The sequence below is a fragment of the Balaenoptera physalus genome (genome assembly GCF_965194825.1).
Source record: "Balaenoptera physalus genome assembly, contig: SUPER_2_unloc_15, whole genome shotgun sequence".
Taxonomy (NCBI): domain Eukaryota; kingdom Metazoa; phylum Chordata; class Mammalia; order Artiodactyla; family Balaenopteridae; genus Balaenoptera; species Balaenoptera physalus.
In genome coordinates this window covers 474161-496118 of record NW_028126559.1, presented here as the reverse complement: position 1 = coordinate 496118, position 21958 = coordinate 474161, and the positions used below count along the sequence as shown (strand labels likewise).

General features: G+C 44.7%; 4 pseudogenes across 4 annotated transcripts; all 4 read right to left on the bottom strand.

Moving 5' to 3' along the window:
• Positions 1-795: 795 nt before the first annotated feature.
• Positions 796-2214, bottom strand: LOC309656566 (E3 ubiquitin-protein ligase makorin-1 pseudogene; annotated as a pseudogene). The gene has a single exon. The product of its transcript is annotated as an E3 ubiquitin-protein ligase makorin-1 pseudogene (transcript).
• A 4921-nt stretch (positions 2215-7135) lies between these two features.
• On the bottom strand, positions 7136-8554 carry LOC309656574 (E3 ubiquitin-protein ligase makorin-1 pseudogene; annotated as a pseudogene). The gene has a single exon. The product of its transcript is annotated as an E3 ubiquitin-protein ligase makorin-1 pseudogene (transcript).
• Positions 8555-13475: 4921 nt separating this feature from the next.
• LOC309656584 (E3 ubiquitin-protein ligase makorin-1 pseudogene) lies at positions 13476-14894 on the bottom strand (annotated as a pseudogene). The gene has a single exon. The product of its transcript is annotated as an E3 ubiquitin-protein ligase makorin-1 pseudogene (transcript).
• A 4921-nt stretch (positions 14895-19815) lies between these two features.
• Positions 19816-21234, bottom strand: LOC309656573 (E3 ubiquitin-protein ligase makorin-1 pseudogene; annotated as a pseudogene). The gene has a single exon. The product of its transcript is annotated as an E3 ubiquitin-protein ligase makorin-1 pseudogene (transcript).
• Between the last annotated feature and the right edge of the window lie 724 nt (positions 21235-21958).

Genomic DNA, 21958 nt, shown 5'->3' with positions numbered 1-21958 from the left:
TTTTTCCACTAAGGCTACAGACACTGCATCTATGCAGGGATGAGAAGCTTGTTGCACACTCACACGTACCAAGTCTATCAGCCCTTGGGAGTCAACTTCCAACTCTGCATTTATTTTATTCCGCTATATCTTTATATGTGTTCTTTCACAATTTTCCTATCAGGCTAAACACAGTAAAAATCTCAACACAGTCGCACCTGGTTCTGGTTACCCAGCAGTAGTACTTGTGTGCAATTAAACAAGAGACGAAAACCACAGAACGAGTGCACAGGGTGGGGATTCCAGGGCAGGGAACAGATATAAAAACACAGATGTGCAGAATTCACCAGAAACCTCAAGCATCCGCCTAAGTCTATAGCAGAAGGCTACATGCCACAGTTCAGATCCTTCACCTATCACCCCAATTCTTGGACCCAAAAGCAGGGCCAATGCTGTTACTTTTGAACCTGGGGTCCTCAAAAATGAGTACTGGAAATCCGGAAATGCTACCCTTGAACTGTGTGAATCTGGCTGAAAACAGATGACGCAGCAAACCTACACTCTGTCTGACCGTTAAATTCATGTTACAAGAAAACTAACTTTAAGATTCATTGTGGAACTTTTTTAAACAGAGAAAACAACATACTCCTTGGGGAAAGGTGAGGGATTGAGAAGACAGGCCCTGGGTAAAAATTATTACGACAGCACCTGGACTTGAGAGGCCTGCCTAGAAGAGAACCACGGGCACTGCTGCCACCAGCGGGGAGGGCTGCCGTCTGAGGCTCAGCAGACCAGTTCACACGCCCAGCAAAGCTGCTATAGATCCAAGTCATAAAAATCTTCCAGCTCATCGTGAAACAAGTCCCACTCGTCTTCAGAGTCTGTCAGGTCGTCGTCCCCACCTGCAGCCAAAAGCACAAGCAACATCTCGCCCAGCTCAAAGGTGACAACCTCTTCTTCGTCGTTGTCAAAGGGGTTGCCGTTCTCTCTTTCCTCAATGAGCTCCCAGAAGTGGTTCCTTCGTTGGGCCCGCTATGTGCTTGATGTTCCCACTTTCTGTCTCTGTGGCTCCTCTCTACGGCATCAGGGTACGCATGCTTGTAAATGCAGTTCCCTCCAAATGGGCAGCTCCCACGTCCTTCTTCAAAATACCTGCACGCCTTGTTGCTCATTGCCTCCTTGTATTTCTGAATGAGTTTCTGCTTCTTTTCTTTCTCCTCCACCCAGTCCTCACTTGGAATGACAATGTTAGATGTGATCCGGCATTCTGGGCAGTACTTTATGATCTTGCTCTCAAATTGCTTAGCACTCCTCCACTTGCGAATACACTTGAGACAGTAGGTGTGGTTGCAGTTGGAGAGGATTCCGAAGCGGCGCTCGCGGGGGTTGGCTTTCTCATAGACCACCTCCATGCAGATCCCACACACCATGTCCTTGCTGTGCTGCACAGCAAACGAGAGCTCCATGTCCTTCTCATGGGCCTCGATGCAAGATTTTATATGTTGTGATCTTTGGGCAGCATCCACTGGATGGAAGACCTGTAGCCCACACATATCACACGCGTCTCCATGGAGATACACACAGTTCTCCCCATATCAGCACTCTCCCACTGCAGCATAGGGGCAGATCTGCTTCTTTGTTTCCACTGCAATTTGCTCCTTCTCTGATTCTTCCTTGGTCACTGAGCCCTGCAGGGGTGCTTCAGTGGAGGAAGGGGCAGTACGGCCACAGTAGGGCTGCCCAGGAACAAACTCAATGGCGTTCACCCAGTCTTCTGAACGCGCTCCTACAGTTGAAAAGTTTGAATTTCTTGACTCAGCTTCGCCCATATGCATTTCACCAATCTGTCCAACTACTGATGAGAGACTTGAGGAAGCAGCAAGGGGTGACTTTGCAGTTAGATCTGTAGCAGTTGCAATGGCTTGCTGTGTTCATATTTGCAGCGGTCTCCGTACCCTCGCTGAAAATACTTGTACACTACACCATATGGACTGTCAGAGAGGTCACGTGAGTATCGACAGTTATCTCCTTCCTTACAAACCCCATGCATGAAATACCTGCAGGTGACCTGTTTGGTCCCGCCGCCGCCGCTGCCGTCGCTGTCACATCCCGTGCCCCCAGGGACGGGGAGGTGACTGTGGGGATAGGGGTGTGGGAGGCCGCTGCCACCGCCGCCCCTGCCGCTCCTGCTCCTGATGTTGTGGCTGTTGTTCCCGGAGCTGCAGCCTCCGCCATTACTGTTTATCCCACACAGCATTGGCGCCGGAACTTCCGGGATCACATAATTCCGGTCCGGCTGAGGGGGGAGAAGGCGGCGAGGCGAGGGGTGGGAAGGGGAGGGACACTGAGGCGCCCGCTCACTCCCCTCTGGCCCGCGTCGCGTCTCTGAGCACTCTCGCCGCTCGAACTGCGGGCCGGAGCCCGAGCACCCCCTTCTCATTACTTCTTGTTCGTGTTTTTAAGTAAATTTTTATTTTTTATCACAGCAAATTTGATTACAATATTTTGTTTGCTCTAGGTGTGCAAGATGTGGTTCTTTCACACATATACATATATCTATTCTTCTTCGTATCCTTTTCCCATGTAGGCTATGACACAATGTTGAGTAGTCTTCTCTTGGTATTCTGTAGGTCTTTGGTGATTCTGTATTTCACATGTGTTTGTATATCTCTGTTAACCCCAATACCGTAATGTATCCAATCCTCACACACCTTTCCATTTGGTGAACCATAAGTTTGTTTAATGAATCTGTGATTGCCTTTCTCTGTGGAAATATCTTCATTGGTATCAATTTTTTGGTAACACCTACAAGTGATAGGATAGGATATGTGTCTTTCGCTTTCTCACTTACTACAAGTTGCGTGATTATTTCTAGACTCATCTATGGTGCTGCAAATGGCCTTGTTTCATTTTTTCGCTAGGTAATATTCCATCTCTACATGTAGCAGTTCTTCTTTGTCCCCCCATCTGTTGGTGGACTTTTTGGTTACTTCCATATCTTGGCTATTGTAATACTGTGCAGTGCAGTTTTGCCTGCCTGTGTCTTTCCAGTTCTGTCTTCAGAGGGTATAGGTCCAGGAAGGGGCCTGCTGGATCATATGGTAGCTCAATATTTCCCTTTTAAAGGCACCTCCATTCAGTTCTCATTAGTGGCTCTTTCCAAGTTACGTCCCTCTTAAAGTTGAGCGTATGCATTTCTCCACAACACCTTCAGCATTTATTGTTTATAGTTTTCTTGCTGATGGTTATTCTGACTGGTTTGAGATAATACCTCTTTGTGGTTGAATTTGCATGTGTCTCATAATCCGTTGAAATTGAGCTTTAAGGCACGTGCTTTTATTTTTCAATCTGTGATTACAGCTTAGTTCTTCAAAGTGTTTTCTTAAAGTATGTGTCACATTTTGAAATGCTTTGGCCATTTACCTCCCTCTAAACATTTTGAGGGCAGGTTTCATTTACAGCCCTGCCGTACTTGTTCATATGAAGTGAGCATTAGCACAGGTTTCAAAGCTGCTTTTGCAGGTAACGGCCAGAGGACGGCAGCCTCTCTACGTCCCCCACTCTGGTAACTAGGGAAACAGCCCTCCCGGCCAGTGGTGTTCCTCGGTTATAAATTAGAGTGGAATGTGCCCGGATAAACCCACAAAAGCGGATGTCTCCTTACTTTTGTTTGTTTTTTAAATTTAATTTATAGTTTTTATTGGAGTAATATTCCATTGTGTACCTAGACCACTTCTTCTTGGTGCATTCCTGTATTGATTGATATTTTCGTTGCTTCCAAGTGTTGGCTATGGTAAATATTGCTGGAGTGCAGGATTGCCAGCCTGTGACTTTTTGATTCTCATTTCTCAGGGGTTACGCCCAGCACTGGGTGTAAATGATTGACCTGTAGCTCAATGTTCAAAGCACCTCCATTGTGTTTTCATTAGTGGCTCTTACCACGTCCCCCATAGAAGAGAGGGCAAGCATCTCTCCACAATCACTTCAGCATTTATTGTTTGCAGCATTTTTGCTAATGGCCATTCTGACTGCTGTGAGCTGATCGGTTTTTGTAATTTGGGTTTGCATGTCTTTAAAAATTCCTAAAATTCATCATTTTTCCTCGCCTTTTTGTTTTCTGTTAAAAAAAATGTGAGTACAATATACCTCTTGAAATTGTCATCTTGAAAGGTTGCCCTCTTTTGAAACTTTGGTCGATTTTCAACCCCAGGAATTTTTGGAGGGCAGGAGTCATTTAAATAAATGCAAGTTTGGTGAATATTTAGTGACCTTTAGCAATGTGTTTAAGCTGCTGTTGTGGGAAATGGCCACAAGGAGGCCTTATTTCTCCGTTCCCAAATCTGGGTACTAAGGCAGCAGAGCCTTCCAGGAAGTCGTGTTCCTAGGTTTTAAATTAGAATGGAATGTGCCAGGAGAAACCCCCATAAGTTTAGGTCTCCTTACTTCTTCTTGGTTTTTTTTTTTACTTTTTTTAATCGGGGTAAAGATTAGACTATTGTTTGTCCTAGGTGTACAGAATCTGGTTCATTTGTACATTGTATATGTCTATTCTTGTACAGATCCTCTTCCCATGTAAAATACTACAGAGTGTTCTGTAGACCTCCCTTGCTATATGGTCGGTCTTTTTGATAAATGTATATAATATGTATTTGTATACGTATAGTAACACTCATCTTAATTTATCCATTCCCCCCACCTTTCCTTTTACATGAGCATAGTTTGTTTTCTAATTCTGTGAGCGTCTTTCTCTGTGGAAATATGTTCATTTGTGTCAGTTTTTAGCTAACCCCTGTAAGTGATATCATAGGATATAGGTCTTTTGCTTTCCGACTTACATCATGTTTGGTGATTATCCCCAGGTTCACCTGTGGTGCCTCAAAGAGCAGTGTTTCATTGTTTTCCATGGCTAATATTCCATTGTGTTCATGGACCACTTCTTCTTTATCCATTCACCTGTTGAAGAACATTTTGGTTGCTTCACTGTCTTGGCTATTGTGAATAAGGCTGCAGTGCAGCTTTTGCAGCCTATGTCTTCTCGATTCTGGTCTTCTCAGGTGAGAGGCCCAGTGGCTTGCCTGCTGGATTAAATGGTACCTCAATTTTTACTTTTTAATGCAGCTCCTTTCTGTTCTCATTGTTGGCTCTTACGACTTTACGTCTCACCAGCAGGTAGAGGGTACACAGTTCTCTAAAGCCCCTTTAGCATTTATTGTTTGTAGACTTTTTGCTGATGGTCAGTCGACTGGTGTGCGTTGAAACCTTTTTGTAGATTAGATTGCATGAGTCTAATACTTCCTGAGGTTGAGCTTTTATCCATTTTCCTGTTTTTTTTAAAGAGAGTGAGTAAAACTTCACTCTTCATACTATCTTCTTGAAAAATTGGCCTGTTTTGAATTGTTTTGTCCATTCCTTACCTCAGCACAATTTTTGAGGGCAGCTGTCCTTTATGGCCCCGAGTCCTTCTGAATGTTAATGACCATTAGCTGTGGGTGTAAAGTCGCTCTTGTGGGAAACGGCCACAAGGCGGCAGCATTTCTCCTTTTCAAATCTGGTTACTAATGCAACAGAGCCTTAATTGAAGTGGTGTTCTAGGTTGTAAACTAGAATGGAATGTGCCAGGAAAAAGCCCTTTAAGTTTATGTCTCATTACTTCTTTTTTTGGGGGGGAGGGAGGTTTAAAATTGTTTTATTTGGGAAAAGTGCGTCTTACAAAAGGGCTGCTGAAAAAGACAGAGACCCCTGCAAGAATTACTTGTTTTTGCTTAACGTGAAAGTATGAGTGGTATCCAAGGGATCAAAGCAGTAGATGGACAAATCAGGTTTATCTCCAAGTTACTTTCAGGAAATAGAGCAACAAAACGCAAATTTATATTTTCTGATCAAGGAATTCTTCTAACAATTTAACTTTAGCTTATCTCGTGGATTACCACCCCTCCGTCCCCTTTTAGTGGAAAAACATGACTTACTACTGCAAACCAATTACTCCACTACAGGAAACACCTTAGAACATAGTTTTGAATCACACCTGTCTAGCTGCAAAGCTCAGGGATGGCATGAGGCAAATACCCACACAAACGGACCCAACAACCCGACAACAAAACCCCTCAAATGAGGACAAAGGCTTGTCAAAAAGTGCCTGGACTAGAAAGTCTAGGAGATCATAAAACATTAAATACAACTGTGTAACTGAGACCCAATGTGTGTTAATACATGAGATAACCAGATAGTTGAACCTCTATGGCTAAGCCCATTTCCCTATTTATATAGACAGAGCTAGCCCTGCTCTATTAACAGCTACCAATATACTGCTTTGTTCTTTAAGATCTATTTGCCACACGAGGCTGAAACCAGTAAACTTGAGTTTTTCCACTAAGGCTACAGACACTGCATCTATGCAGGGATGAGAAGCTTGTTGCACACTCACACGTACCAAGTCTATCAGCCCTTGGGAGTCAACTTCCAACTCTGCATTTATTTTATTCCGCTATATCTTTATATGTGTTCTTTCACAATTTTCCTATCAGGCTAAACACAGTAAAAATCTCAACACAGTCGCACCTGGTTCTGGTTACCCAGCAGTAGTACTTGTGTGCAATTAAACAAGAGACGAAAACCACAGAACGAGTGCACAGGGTGGGGATTCCAGGGCAGGGAACAGATATAAAAACACAGATGTGCAGAATTCACCAGAAACCTCAAGCATCCGCCTAAGTCTATAGCAGAAGGCTACATGCCACAGTTCAGATCCTTCACCTATCACCCCAATTCTTGGACCCAAAAGCAGGGCCAATGCTGTTACTTTTGAACCTGGGGTCCTCAAAAATGAGTACTGGAAATCCGGAAATGCTACCCTTGAACTGTGTGAATCTGGCTGAAAACAGATGACGCAGCAAACCTACACTCTGTCTGACCGTTAAATTCATGTTACAAGAAAACTAACTTTAAGATTCATTGTGGAACTTTTTTAAACAGAGAAAACAACATACTCCTTGGGGAAAGGTGAGGGATTGAGAAGACAGGCCCTGGGTAAAAATTATTACGACAGCACCTGGACTTGAGAGGCCTGCCTAGAAGAGAACCACGGGCACTGCTGCCACCAGCGGGGAGGGCTGCCGTCTGAGGCTCAGCAGACCAGTTCACACGCCCAGCAAAGCTGCTATAGATCCAAGTCATAAAAATCTTCCAGCTCATCGTGAAACAAGTCCCACTCGTCTTCAGAGTCTGTCAGGTCGTCGTCCCCACCTGCAGCCAAAAGCACAAGCAACATCTCGCCCAGCTCAAAGGTGACAACCTCTTCTTCGTCGTTGTCAAAGGGGTTGCCGTTCTCTCTTTCCTCAATGAGCTCCCAGAAGTGGTTCCTTCGTTGGGCCCGCTATGTGCTTGATGTTCCCACTTTCTGTCTCTGTGGCTCCTCTCTACGGCATCAGGGTACGCATGCTTGTAAACGCAGTTCCCTCCAAATGGGCAGCTCCCACGTCCTTCTTCAAAATACCTGCACGCCTTGTTGCTCATTGCCTCCTTGTATTTCTGAATGAGTTTCTGCTTCTTTTCTTTCTCCTCCACCCAGTCCTCACTTGGAATGACAATGTTAGATGTGATCCGGCATTCTGGGCAGTACTTTATGGTCTTGCTCTCAAATTGCTTAGCACTCCTCCACTTGCGAATACACTTGAGACAGTAGGTGTGGTTGCAGTTGGAGAGGATTCCGAAGCGGCGCTCGCGGGGGTTGGCTTTCTCATAGACCACCTCCATGCAGATCCCACACACCATGTCCTTGCTGTGCTGCACAGCAAACGAGAGCTCCATGTCCTTCTCATGGGCCTCGATGCAAGATTTTATATGTTGTGATCTTTGGGCAGCATCCACTGGATGGAAGACCTGCAGCCCACACATATCACACGCGTCTCCATGGAGATACACACAGTTCTCCCCATATCGGCACTCTCCCACTGCAGCATAGGGGCAGATCTGCTTCTTTGTTTCCACTGCAATTTGCTCCTTCTCTGATTCTTCCTTGGTCACTGAGCCCTGCAGGGGTGCTTCAGTGGAGGAAGGGGCAGTACGGCCACAGTAGGGCTGCCCAGGAACAAACTCAATGGCGTTCACCCAGTCTTCTGAACGCGCTCCTACAGTTGAAAAGTTTGAATTTCTTGACTCAGCTTCGCCCATATGCATTTCACCAATCTGTCCAACTACTGATGAGAGACTTGAGGAAGCAGCAAGGGGTGACTTTGCAGTTAGATCTGTAGCAGTTGCAATGGCTTGCTGTGTTCATATTTGCAGCGGTCTCCGTACCCTCGCTGAAAATACTTGTACACTACACCATATGGACTGTCAGAGAGGTCACGTGAGTATCGACAGTTATCTCCTTCCTTACAAACCCCATGCATGAAATACCTGCAGGTGACCTGTTTGGTCCCGCCGCCGCCGCTGCCGTCGCTGTCACATCCCGTGCCCCCAGGGACGGGGAGGTGACTGTGGGGATAGGGGTGTGGGAGGCCGCTGCCACCGCCGCCCCTGCCGCTCCTGCTCCTGATGTTGTGGCTGTTGTTCCCGGAGCTGCAGCCTCCGCCATTACTGTTTATCCCACACAGCATTGGCGCCGGAACTTCCGGGATCACATAATTCCGGTCCGGCTGAGGGGGGAGAAGGCGGCGAGGCGAGGGGTGGGAAGGGGAGGGACACTGAGGCGCCCGCTCACTCCCCTCTGGCCCGCGTCGCGTCTCTGAGCACTCTCGCCGCTCGAACTGCGGGCCGGAGCCCGAGCACCCCCTTCTCATTACTTCTTGTTCGTGTTTTTAAGTAAATTTTTATTTTTTATCACAGCAAATTTGATTACAATATTTTGTTTGCTCTAGGTGTGCAAGATGTGGTTCTTTCACACATATACATATATCTATTCTTCTTCGTATCCTTTTCCCATGTAGGCTATGACACAATGTTGAGTAGTCTTCTCTTGGTATTCTGTAGGTCTTTGGTGATTCTGTATTTCACATGTGTTTGTATATCTCTGTTAACCCCAATACCGTAATGTATCCAATCCTCACACACCTTTCCATTTGGTGAACCATAAGTTTGTTTAATGAATCTGTGATTGCCTTTCTCTGTGGAAATATCTTCATTGGTATCAATTTTTTGGTAACACCTACAAGTGATAGGATAGGATATGTGTCTTTCGCTTTCTCACTTACTACAAGTTGCGTGATTATTTCTAGACTCATCTATGGTGCTGCAAATGGCCTTGTTTCATTTTTTCGCTAGGTAATATTCCATCTCTACATGTAGCAGTTCTTCTTTGTCCCCCCATCTGTTGGTGGACTTTTTGGTTACTTCCATATCTTGGCTATTGTAATACTGTGCAGTGCAGTTTTGCCTGCCTGTGTCTTTCCAGTTCTGTCTTCAGAGGGTATAGGTCCAGGAAGGGGCCTGCTGGATCATATGGTAGCTCAATATTTCCCTTTTAAAGGCACCTCCATTCAGTTCTCATTAGTGGCTCTTTCCAAGTTACGTCCCTCTTAAAGTTGAGCGTATGCATTTCTCCACAACACCTTCAGCATTTATTGTTTATAGTTTTCTTGCTGATGGTTATTCTGACTGGTTTGAGATAATACCTCTTTGTGGTTGAATTTGCATGTGTCTCATAATCCGTTGAAATTGAGCTTTAAGGCACGTGCTTTTATTTTTCAATCTGTGATTACAGCTTAGTTCTTCAAAGTGTTTTCTTAAAGTATGTGTCACATTTTGAAATGCTTTGGCCATTTACCTCCCTCTAAACATTTTGAGGGCAGGTTTCATTTACAGCCCTGCCGTACTTGTTCATATGAAGTGAGCATTAGCACAGGTTTCAAAGCTGCTTTTGCAGGTAACGGCCAGAGGACGGCAGCCTCTCTACGTCCCCCACTCTGGTAACTAGGGAAACAGCCCTCCCGGCCAGTGGTGTTCCTCGGTTATAAATTAGAGTGGAATGTGCCCGGATAAACCCACAAAAGCGGATGTCTCCTTACTTTTGTTTGTTTTTTAAATTTAATTTATAGTTTTTATTGGAGTAATATTCCATTGTGTACCTAGACCACTTCTTCTTGGTGCATTCCTGTATTGATTGATATTTTCGTTGCTTCCAAGTGTTGGCTATGGTAAATATTGCTGGAGTGCAGGATTGCCAGCCTGTGACTTTTTGATTCTCATTTCTCAGGGGTTACGCCCAGCACTGGGTGTAAATGATTGACCTGTAGCTCAATGTTCAAAGCACCTCCATTGTGTTTTCATTAGTGGCTCTTACCACGTCCCCCATAGAAGAGAGGGCAAGCATCTCTCCACAATCACTTCAGCATTTATTGTTTGCAGCATTTTTGCTAATGGCCATTCTGACTGCTGTGAGCTGATCGGTTTTTGTAATTTGGGTTTGCATGTCTTTAAAAATTCCTAAAATTCATCATTTTTCCTCGCCTTTTTGTTTTCTGTTAAAAAAAATGTGAGTACAATATACCTCTTGAAATTGTCATCTTGAAAGGTTGCCCTCTTTTGAAACTTTGGTCGATTTTCAACCCCAGGAATTTTTGGAGGGCAGGAGTCATTTAAATAAATGCAAGTTTGGTGAATATTTAGTGACCTTTAGCAATGTGTTTAAGCTGCTGTTGTGGGAAATGGCCACAAGGAGGCCTCATTTCTCCGTTCCCAAATCTGGGTACTAAGGCAGCAGAGCCTTCCAGGAAGTCGTGTTCCTAGGTTTTAAATTAGAATGGAATGTGCCAGGAGAAACCCCCATAAGTTTAGGTCTCCTTACTTCTTCTTGGTTTTTTTTTTTACTTTTTTTAATCGGGGTAAAGATTAGACTATTGTTTGTCCTAGGTGTACAGAATCTGGTTCATTTGTACATTGTATATGTCTATTCTTGTACAGATCCTCTTCCCATGTAAAATACTACAGAGTGTTCTGTAGACCTCCCTTGCTATATGGTCGGTCTTTTTGATAAATGTATATAATATGTATTTGTATACGTATAGTAACACTCATCTTAATTTATCCATTCCCCCCACCTTTCCTTTTACATGAGCATAGTTTGTTTTCTAATTCTGTGAGCGTCTTTCTCTGTGGAAATATGTTCATTTGTGTCAGTTTTTAGCTAACCCCTGTAAGTGATATCATAGGATATAGGTCTTTTGCTTTCCGACTTACATCATGTTTGGTGATTATCCCCAGGTTCACCTGTGGTGCCTCAAAGAGCAGTGTTTCATTGTTTTCCATGGCTAATATTCCATTGTGTTCATGGACCACTTCTTCTTTATCCATTCACCTGTTGAAGAACATTTTGGTTGCTTCACTGTCTTGGCTATTGTGAATAAGGCTGCAGTGCAGCTTTTGCAGCCTATGTCTTCTCGATTCTGGTCTTCTCAGGTGAGAGGCCCAGTGGCTTGCCTGCTGGATTAAATGGTACCTCAATTTTTACTTTTTAATGCAGCTCCTTTCTGTTCTCATTGTTGGCTCTTACGACTTTACGTCTCACCAGCAGGTAGAGGGTACACAGTTCTCTAAAGCCCCTTTAGCATTTATTGTTTGTAGACTTTTTGCTGATGGTCAGTCGACTGGTGTGCGTTGAAACCTTTTTGTAGATTAGATTGCATGAGTCTAATACTTCCTGAGGTTGAGCTTTTATCCATTTTCCTGTTTTTTTTAAAGAGAGTGAGTAAAACTTCACTCTTCATACTATCTTCTTGAAAAATTGGCCTGTTTTGAATTGTTTTGTCCATTCCTTACCTCAGCACAATTTTTGAGGGCAGCTGTCCTTTATGGCCCCGAGTCCTTCTGAATGTTAATGACCATTAGCTGTGGGTGTAAAGTCGCTCTTGTGGGAAACGGCCACAAGGCGGCAGCATTTCTCCTTTTCAAATCTGGTTACTAATGCAACAGAGCCTTAATTGAAGTGGTGTTCTAGGTTGTAAACTAGAATGGAATGTGCCAGGAAAAAGCCCTTTAAGTTTATGTCTCATTACTTCTTTTTTTGGGGGGGAGGGAGGTTTAAAATTGTTTTATTTGGGAAAAGTGCGTCTTACAAAAGGGCTGCTGAAAAAGACAGAGACCCCTGCAAGAATTACTTGTTTTTGCTTAACGTGAAAGTATGAGTGGTATCCAAGGGATCAAAGCAGTAGATGGACAAATCAGGTTTATCTCCAAGTTACTTTCAGGAAATAGAGCAACAAAACGCAAATTTATATTTTCTGATCAAGGAATTCTTCTAACAATTTAACTTTAGCTTATCTCGTGGATTACCACCCCTCCGTCCCCTTTTAGTGGAAAAACATGACTTACTACTGCAAACCAATTACTCCACTACAGGAAACACCTTAGAACATAGTTTTGAATCACACCTGTCTAGCTGCAAAGCTCAGGGATGGCATGAGGCAAATACCCACACAAACGGACCCAACAACCCGACAACAAAACCCCTCAAATGAGGACAAAGGCTTGTCAAAAAGTGCCTGGACTAGAAAGTCTAGGAGATCATAAAACATTAAATACAACTGTGTAACTGAGACCCAATGTGTGTTAATACATGAGATAACCAGATAGTTGAACCTCTATGGCTAAGCCCATTTCCCTATTTATATAGACAGAGCTAGCCCTGCTCTATTAACAGCTACCAATATACTGCTTTGTTCTTTAAGATCTATTTGCCACACGAGGCTGAAACCAGTAAACTTGAGTTTTTCCACTAAGGCTACAGACACTGCATCTATGCAGGGATGAGAAGCTTGTTGCACACTCACACGTACCAAGTCTATCAGCCCTTGGGAGTCAACTTCCAACTCTGCATTTATTTTATTCCGCTATATCTTTATATGTGTTCTTTCACAATTTTCCTATCAGGCTAAACACAGTAAAAATCTCAACACAGTCGCACCTGGTTCTGGTTACCCAGCAGTAGTACTTGTGTGCAATTAAACAAGAGACGAAAACCACAGAACGAGTGCACAGGGTGGGGATTCCAGGGCAGGGAACAGATATAAAAACACAGATGTGCAGAATTCACCAGAAACCTCAAGCATCCGCCTAAGTCTATAGCAGAAGGCTACATGCCACAGTTCAGATCCTTCACCTATCACCCCAATTCTTGGACCCAAAAGCAGGGCCAATGCTGTTACTTTTGAACCTGGGGTCCTCAAAAATGAGTACTGGAAATCCGGAAATGCTACCCTTGAACTGTGTGAATCTGGCTGAAAACAGATGACGCAGCAAACCTACACTCTGTCTGACCGTTAAATTCATGTTACAAGAAAACTAACTTTAAGATTCATTGTGGAACTTTTTTAAACAGAGAAAACAACATACTCCTTGGGGAAAGGTGAGGGATTGAGAAGACAGGCCCTGGGTAAAAATTATTACGACAGCACCTGGACTTGAGAGGCCTGCCTAGAAGAGAACCACGGGCACTGCTGCCACCAGCGGGGAGGGCTGCCGTCTGAGGCTCAGCAGACCAGTTCACACGCCCAGCAAAGCTGCTATAGATCCAAGTCATAAAAATCTTCCAGCTCATCGTGAAACAAGTCCCACTCGTCTTCAGAGTCTGTCAGGTCGTCGTCCCCACCTGCAGCCAAAAGCACAAGCAACATCTCGCCCAGCTCAAAGGTGACAACCTCTTCTTCGTCGTTGTCAAAGGGGTTGCCGTTCTCTCTTTCCTCAATGAGCTCCCAGAAGTGGTTCCTTCGTTGGGCCCGCTATGTGCTTGATGTTCCCACTTTCTGTCTCTGTGGCTCCTCTCTACGGCATCAGGGTACGCATGCTTGTAAACGCAGTTCCCTCCAAATGGGCAGCTCCCACGTCCTTCTTCAAAATACCTGCACGCCTTGTTGCTCATTGCCTCCTTGTATTTCTGAATGAGTTTCTGCTTCTTTTCTTTCTCCTCCACCCAGTCCTCACTTGGAATGACAATGTTAGATGTGATCCGGCATTCTGGGCAGTACTTTATGGTCTTGCTCTCAAATTGCTTAGCACTCCTCCACTTGCGAATACACTTGAGACAGTAGGTGTGGTTGCAGTTGGAGAGGATTCCGAAGCGGCGCTCGCGGGGGTTGGCTTTCTCATAGACCACCTCCATGCAGATCCCACACACCATGTCCTTGCTGTGCTGCACAGCAAACGAGAGCTCCATGTCCTTCTCATGGGCCTCGATGCAAGATTTTATATGTTGTGATCTTTGGGCAGCATCCACTGGATGGAAGACCTGCAGCCCACACATATCACACGCGTCTCCATGGAGATACACACAGTTCTCCCCATATCGGCACTCTCCCACTGCAGCATAGGGGCAGATCTGCTTCTTTGTTTCCACTGCAATTTGCTCCTTCTCTGATTCTTCCTTGGTCACTGAGCCCTGCAGGGGTGCTTCAGTGGAGGAAGGGGCAGTACGGCCACAGTAGGGCTGCCCAGGAACAAACTCAATGGCGTTCACCCAGTCTTCTGAACGCGCTCCTACAGTTGAAAAGTTTGAATTTCTTGACTCAGCTTCGCCCATATGCATTTCACCAATCTGTCCAACTACTGATGAGAGACTTGAGGAAGCAGCAAGGGGTGACTTTGCAGTTAGATCTGTAGCAGTTGCAATGGCTTGCTGTGTTCATATTTGCAGCGGTCTCCGTACCCTCGCTGAAAATACTTGTACACTACACCATATGGACTGTCAGAGAGGTCACGTGAGTATCGACAGTTATCTCCTTCCTTACAAACCCCATGCATGAAATACCTGCAGGTGACCTGTTTGGTCCCGCCGCCGCCGCTGCCGTCGCTGTCACATCCCGTGCCCCCAGGGACGGGGAGGTGACTGTGGGGATAGGGGTGTGGGAGGCCGCTGCCACCGCCGCCCCTGCCGCTCCTGCTCCTGATGTTGTGGCTGTTGTTCCCGGAGCTGCAGCCTCCGCCATTACTGTTTATCCCACACAGCATTGGCGCCGGAACTTCCGGGATCACATAATTCCGGTCCGGCTGAGGGGGGAGAAGGCGGCGAGGCGAGGGGTGGGAAGGGGAGGGACACTGAGGCGCCCGCTCACTCCCCTCTGGCCCGCGTCGCGTCTCTGAGCACTCTCGCCGCTCGAACTGCGGGCCGGAGCCCGAGCACCCCCTTCTCATTACTTCTTGTTCGTGTTTTTAAGTAAATTTTTATTTTTTATCACAGCAAATTTGATTACAATATTTTGTTTGCTCTAGGTGTGCAAGATGTGGTTCTTTCACACATATACATATATCTATTCTTCTTCGTATCCTTTTCCCATGTAGGCTATGACACAATGTTGAGTAGTCTTCTCTTGGTATTCTGTAGGTCTTTGGTGATTCTGTATTTCACATGTGTTTGTATATCTCTGTTAACCCCAATACCGTAATGTATCCAATCCTCACACACCTTTCCATTTGGTGAACCATAAGTTTGTTTAATGAATCTGTGATTGCCTTTCTCTGTGGAAATATCTTCATTGGTATCAATTTTTTGGTAACACCTACAAGTGATAGGATAGGATATGTGTCTTTCGCTTTCTCACTTACTACAAGTTGCGTGATTACTTCTAGACTCATCTATGGTGCTGCAAATGGCCTTGTTTCATTTTTTCGCTAGCTAATATTCCATCTCTACATGTAGCAGTTCTTCTTTGTCCCCCCATCTGTTGGTGGACTTTTTGGTTACTTCCATATCTTGGCTATTGTAATACTGTGCAGTGCAGTTTTGCCTGCCTGTGTCTTTCCAGTTCTGTCTTCAGAGGGTATAGGTCCAGGAAGGGGCCTGCTGGATCATATGGTAGCTCAATATTTCCCTTTTAAAGGCACCTCCATTCAGTTCTCATTAGTGGCTCTTTCCAAGTTACGTCCCTCTTAAAGTTGAGCGTATGCATTTCTCCACAACACCTTCAGCATTTATTGTTTATAGTTTTCTTGCTGATGGTTATTCTGACTGGTTTGAGATAATACCTCTTTGTGGTTGAATTTGCATGTGTCTCATAATCCGTTGAAATTGAGCTTTAAGGCACGTGCTTTTATTTTTCAATCTGTGATTACAGCTTAGTTCTTCAAAGTGTTTTCTTAAAGTATGTGTCACATTTTGAAATGCTTTGGCCATTTACCTCCCTCTAAACATTTTGAGGGCAGGTTTCATTTACAGCCCTGCCGTACTTGTTCATATGAAGTGAGCATTAGCACAGGTTTCAAAGCTGCTTTTGCAGGTAACGGCCAGAGGACGGCAGCCTCTCTACGTCCCCCACTCTGGTAACTAGGGAAACAGCCCTCCCGGCCAGTGGTGTTCCTCGGTTATAAATTAGAGTGGAATGTGCCCGGATAAACCCACAAAAGCGGATGTCTCCTTACTTTTGTTTGTTTTTTAAATTTAATTTATAGTTTTTATTGGAGTAATATTCCATTGTGTACCTAGACCACTTCTTCTTGGTGCATTCCTGTATTGATTGATATTTTCGTTGCTTCCAAGTGTTGGCTATGGTAAATATTGCTGGAGTGCAGGATTGCCAGCCTGTGACTTTTTGATTCTCATTTCTCAGGGGTTACGCCCAGCACTGGGTGTGAATGATTGACCTGTAGCTCAATGTTCAAAGCACCTCCATTGTGTTTTCATTAGTGGCTCTTACCACGTCCCCCATAGAAGAGAGGGCAAGCATCTCTCCACAATCACTTCAGCATTTATTGTTTGCAGCATTTTTGCTAATGGCCATTCTGACTGCTGTGAGCTGATCGGTTTTTGTAATTTGGGTTTGCATGTCTTTAAAAATTCCTAAAATTCATCATTTTTCCTCGCCTTTTTGTTTTCTGTTAAAAAAAATGTGAGTACAATATACCTCTTGAAATTGTCATCTTGAAAGGTTGCCCTCTTTTGAAACTTTGGTCGATTTTCAACCCCAGGAATTTTTGGAGGGCAGGAGTCATTTAAATAAATGCAAGTTTGGTGAATATTTAGTGACCTTTAGCAATGTGTTTAAGCTGCTGTTGTGGGAAATGGCCACAAGGAGGCCTCATTTCTCCGTTCCCAAATCTGGGTACTAAGGCAGCAGAGCCTTCCAGGAAGTCGTGTTCCTAGGTTTTAAATTAGAATGGAATGTGCCAGGAGAAACCCCCATAAGTTTAGGTCTCCTTACTTCTTCTTGGTTTTTTTTTTTACTTTTTTTAATCGGGGTAAAGATTAGACTATTGTTTGTCCTAGGTGTACAGAATCTGGTTCATTTGTACATTGTATATGTCTATTCTTGTACAGATCCTCTTCCCATGTAAAATACTACAGAGTGTTCTGTAGACCTCCCTTGCTATATGGTCGGTCTTTTTGATAAATGTATATAATATGTATTTGTATACGTATAGTAACACTCATCTTAATTTATCCATTCCCCCCACCTTTCCTTTTACATGAGCATAGTTTGTTTTCTAATTCTGTGAGCGTCTTTCTCTGTGGAAATATGTTCATTTGTGTCAGTTTTTAGCTAACCCCTGTAAGTGATATCATAGGATATAGGTCTTTTGCTTTCCGACTTACATCATGTTTGGTGATTATCCCCAGGTTCACCTGTGGTGCCTCAAAGAGCAGTGTTTCATTGTTTTCCATGGCTAATATTCCATTGTGTTCATGGACCACTTCTTCTTTATCCATTCACCTGTTGAAGAACATTTTGGTTGCTTCACTGTCTTGGCTATTGTGAATAAGGCTGCAGTGCAGCTTTTGCAGCCTATGTCTTCTCGATTCTGGTCTTCTCAGGTGAGAGGCCCAGTGGCTTGCCTGCTGGATTAAATGGTACCTCAATTTTTACTTTTTAATGCAGCTCCTTTCTGTTCTCATTGTTGGCTCTTACGACTTTACGTCTCACCAGCAGGTAGAGGGTACACAGTTCTCTAAAGCCCCTTTAGCATTTATTGTTTGTAGACTTTTTGCTGATGGTCAGTCGACTGGTGTGCGTTGAAACCTTTTTGTAGATTAGATTGCATGAGTCTAATACTTCCTGAGGTTGAGCTTTTATCCATTTTCCTGTTTTTTTTAAAGAGAGTGAGTAAAACTTCACTCTTCATACTATCTTCTTGAAAAATTGGCCTGTTTTGAATTCTTTTGTCCATTCCTTACCTCAGCACAATTTTTGAGGGCAGCTGTCCTTTATGGCCCCGAGTCCTTCTGAATGTTAATGACCATTAGCTGTGGGTGTAAAGTCGCTCTTGTGGGAAACGGCCACAAGGCGGCAGCATTTCTCCTTTTCAAATCTGGTTACTAATGCAACAGAGCCTTAATTGAAGTGGTGTTCTAGGTTGTAAACTAGAATGGAATGTGCCAGGAAAAAGCCCTTTAAGTTTATGTCTCATTACTTCTTTTTTTGGGGGGGAGGGAGGTTTAAAATTGTTTTATTTGGGAAAAGTGCGTCTTACAAAAGGGCTGCTGAAAAAGACAGAGACCCCTGCAAGAATTACTTGTTTTTGCTTAACGTGAAAGTATGAGTGGTATCCAAGGGATCAAAGCAGTAGATGGACAAATCAGGTTTATCTCCAAGTTACTTTCAGGAAATAGAGCAACAAAACGCAAATTTATATTTTCTGATCAAGGAATTCTTCTAACAATTTAACTTTAGCTTATCTCGTGGATTACCACCCCTCCGTCCCCTTTTAGTGGAAAAACATGACTTACTACTGCAAACCAATTACTCCACTACAGGAAACACCTTAGAACATAGTTTTGAATCACACCTGTCTAGCTGCAAAGCTCAGGGATGGCATGAGGCAAATACCCACACAAACGGACCCAACAACCCGACAACAAAACCCCTCAAATGAGGACAAAGGCTTGTCAAAAAGTGCCTGGACTAGAAAGTCTAGGAGATCATAAAACATTAAATACAACTGTGTAACTGAGACCCAATGTGTGTTAATACATGAGATAACCAGATAGTTGAACCTCTATGGCTAAGCCCATTTCCCTATTTATATAGACAGAGCTAGCCCTGCTCTATTAACAGCTACCAATATACTGCTTTGTTCTTTAAGATCTATTTGCCACACGAGGCTGAAACCAGTAAACTTGAGTTTTTCCACTAAGGCTACAGACACTGCATCTATGCAGGGATGAGAAGCTTGTTGCACACTCACACGTACCAAGTCTATCAGCCCTTGGGAGTCAACTTCCAACTCTGCATTTATTTTATTCCGCTATATCTTTATATGTGTTCTTTCACAATTTTCCTATCAGGCTAAACACAGTAAAAATCTCAACACAGTCGCACCTGGTTCTGGTTACCCAGCAGTAGTACTTGTGTGCAATTAAACAAGAGACGAAAACCACAGAACGAGTGCACAGGGTGGGGATTCCAGGGCAGGGAACAGATATAAAAACACAGATGTGCAGAATTCACCAGAAACCTCAAGCATCCGCCTAAGTCTATAGCAGAAGGCTACATGCCACAGTTCAGATCCTTCACCTATCACCCCAATTCTTGGACCCAAAAGCAGGGCCAATGCTGTTACTTTTGAACCTGGGGTCCTCAAAAATGAGTACTGGAAATCCGGAAATGCTACCCTTGAACTGTGTGAATCTGGCTGAAAACAGATGACGCAGCAAACCTACACTCTGTCTGACCGTTAAATTCATGTTACAAGAAAACTAACTTTAAGATTCATTGTGGAACTTTTTTAAACAGAGAAAACAACATACTCCTTGGGGAAAGGTGAGGGATTGAGAAGACAGGCCCTGGGTAAAAATTATTACGACAGCACCTGGACTTGAGAGGCCTGCCTAGAAGAGAACCACGGGCACTGCTGCCACCAGCGGGGAGGGCTGCCGTCTGAGGCTCAGCAGACCAGTTCACACGCCCAGCAAAGCTGCTATAGATCCAAGTCATAAAAATCTTCCAGCTCATCGTGAAACAAGTCCCACTCGTCTTCAGAGTCTGTCAGGTCGTCGTCCCCACCTGCAGCCAAAAGCACAAGCAACATCTCGCCCAGCTCAAAGGTGACAACCTCTTCTTCGTCGTTGTCAAAGGGGTTGCCGTTCTCTCTTTCCTCAATGAGCTCCCAGAAGTGGTTCCTTCGTTGGGCCCGCTATGTGCTTGATGTTCCCACTTTCTGTCTCTGTGGCTCCTCTCTACGGCATCAGGGTACGCATGCTTGTAAACGCAGTTCCCTCCAAATGGGCAGCTCCCACGTCCTTCTTCAAAATACCTGCACGCCTTGTTGCTCATTGCCTCCTTGTATTTCTGAATGAGTTTCTGCTTCTTTTCTTTCTCCTCCACCCAGTCCTCACTTGGAATGACAATGTTAGATGTGATCCGGCATTCTGGGCAGTACTTTATGGTCTTGCTCTCAAATTGCTTAGCACTCCTCCACTTGCGAATACACTTGAGACAGTAGGTGTGGTTGCAGTTGGAGAGGATTCCGAAGCGGCGCTCGCGGGGGTTGGCTTTCTCATAGACCACCTCCATGCAGATCCCACACACCATGTCCTTGCTGTGCTGCACAGCAAACGAGAGCTCCATGTCCTTCTCATGGGCCTCGATGCAAGATTTTATATGTTGTGATCTTTGGGCAGCATCCACTGGATGGAAGACCTGCAGCCCACACATATCACACGCGTCTCCATGGAGATACACACAGTTCTCCCCATATCGGCACTCTCCCACTGCAGCATAGGGGCAGATCTGCTTCTTTGTTTCCACTGCAATTTGCTCCTTCTCTGATTTTTCCTTGGTCACTGAGCCCTGCAGGGGTGCTTCAGTGGAGGAAGGGGCAGTACGGCCACAGTAGGGCTGCCCAGGAACAAACTCAATGGCGTTCACCCAGTCTTCTGAACGCGCTCCTACAGTTGAAAAGTTTGAATTTCTTGACTCAGCTTCGCCCATATGCATTTCACCAATCTGTCCAACTACTGATGAGAGACTTGAGGAAGCAGCAAGGGGTGACTTTGCAGTTAGATCTGTAGCAGTTGCAATGGCTTGCTGTGTTCATATTTGCAGCGGTCTCCGTACCCTCGCTGAAAATACTTGTACACTACACCATATGGACTGTCAGAGAGGTCACGTGAGTATCGACAGTTATCTCCTTCCTTACAAACCCCATGCATGAAATACCTGCAGGTGACCTGTTTGGTCCCGCCGCCGCCGCTGCCGTCGCTGTCACATCCCGTGCCCCCAGGGACGGGGAGGTGACTGTGGGGATAGGGGTGTGGGAGGCCGCTGCCACCGCCGCCCCTGCCGCTCCTGCTCCTGATGTTGTGGCTGTTGTTCCCGGAGCTGCAGCCTCCGCCATTACTGTTTATCCCACACAGCATTGGCGCCGGAACTTCCGGGATCACATAATTCCGGTCCGGCTGAGGGGGGAGAAGGCGGCGAGGCGAGGGGTGGGAAGGGGAGGGACACTGAGGCGCCCGCTCACTCCCCTCTGGCCCGCGTCGCGTCTCTGAGCACTCTCGCCGCTCGAACTGCGGGCCGGAGCCCGAGCACCCCCTTCTCATTACTTCTTGTTCGTATTTTTAAGTAAATTTTTATTTTTTATCACAGCAAATTTGATTACAATATTTTGTTTGCTCTAGGTGTGCAAGATGTGGTTCTTTCACAATATACATATATCTATTCTTCTTCGTATCCTTTTCCCATGTAGGCTATGACACAATGTTGAGTAGTCTTCTCTTGGTATTCTGTAGGTCTTTGGTGATTCTGTATTTCACATGTGTTTGTATATCTCTGTTAACCCCAATACCGTAATGTATCCAATCCTCACACACCTTTCCATTTGGTGAACCATAAGTTTGTTTAATGAATCTGTGATTGCCTTTCTCTGTGGAAATATCTTCATTGGTATCAATTTTTTGGTAACACCTACAAGTGATAGGATAGGATATGTGTCTTTCGCTTTCTCACTTACTACAAGTTGCGTGATTACTTCTAGACTCATCTATGGTGCTGCAAATGGCCTTGTTTCATTTTTTCGCTAGCTAATATTCCATCTCTACATGTAGCAGTTCTTCTTTGTC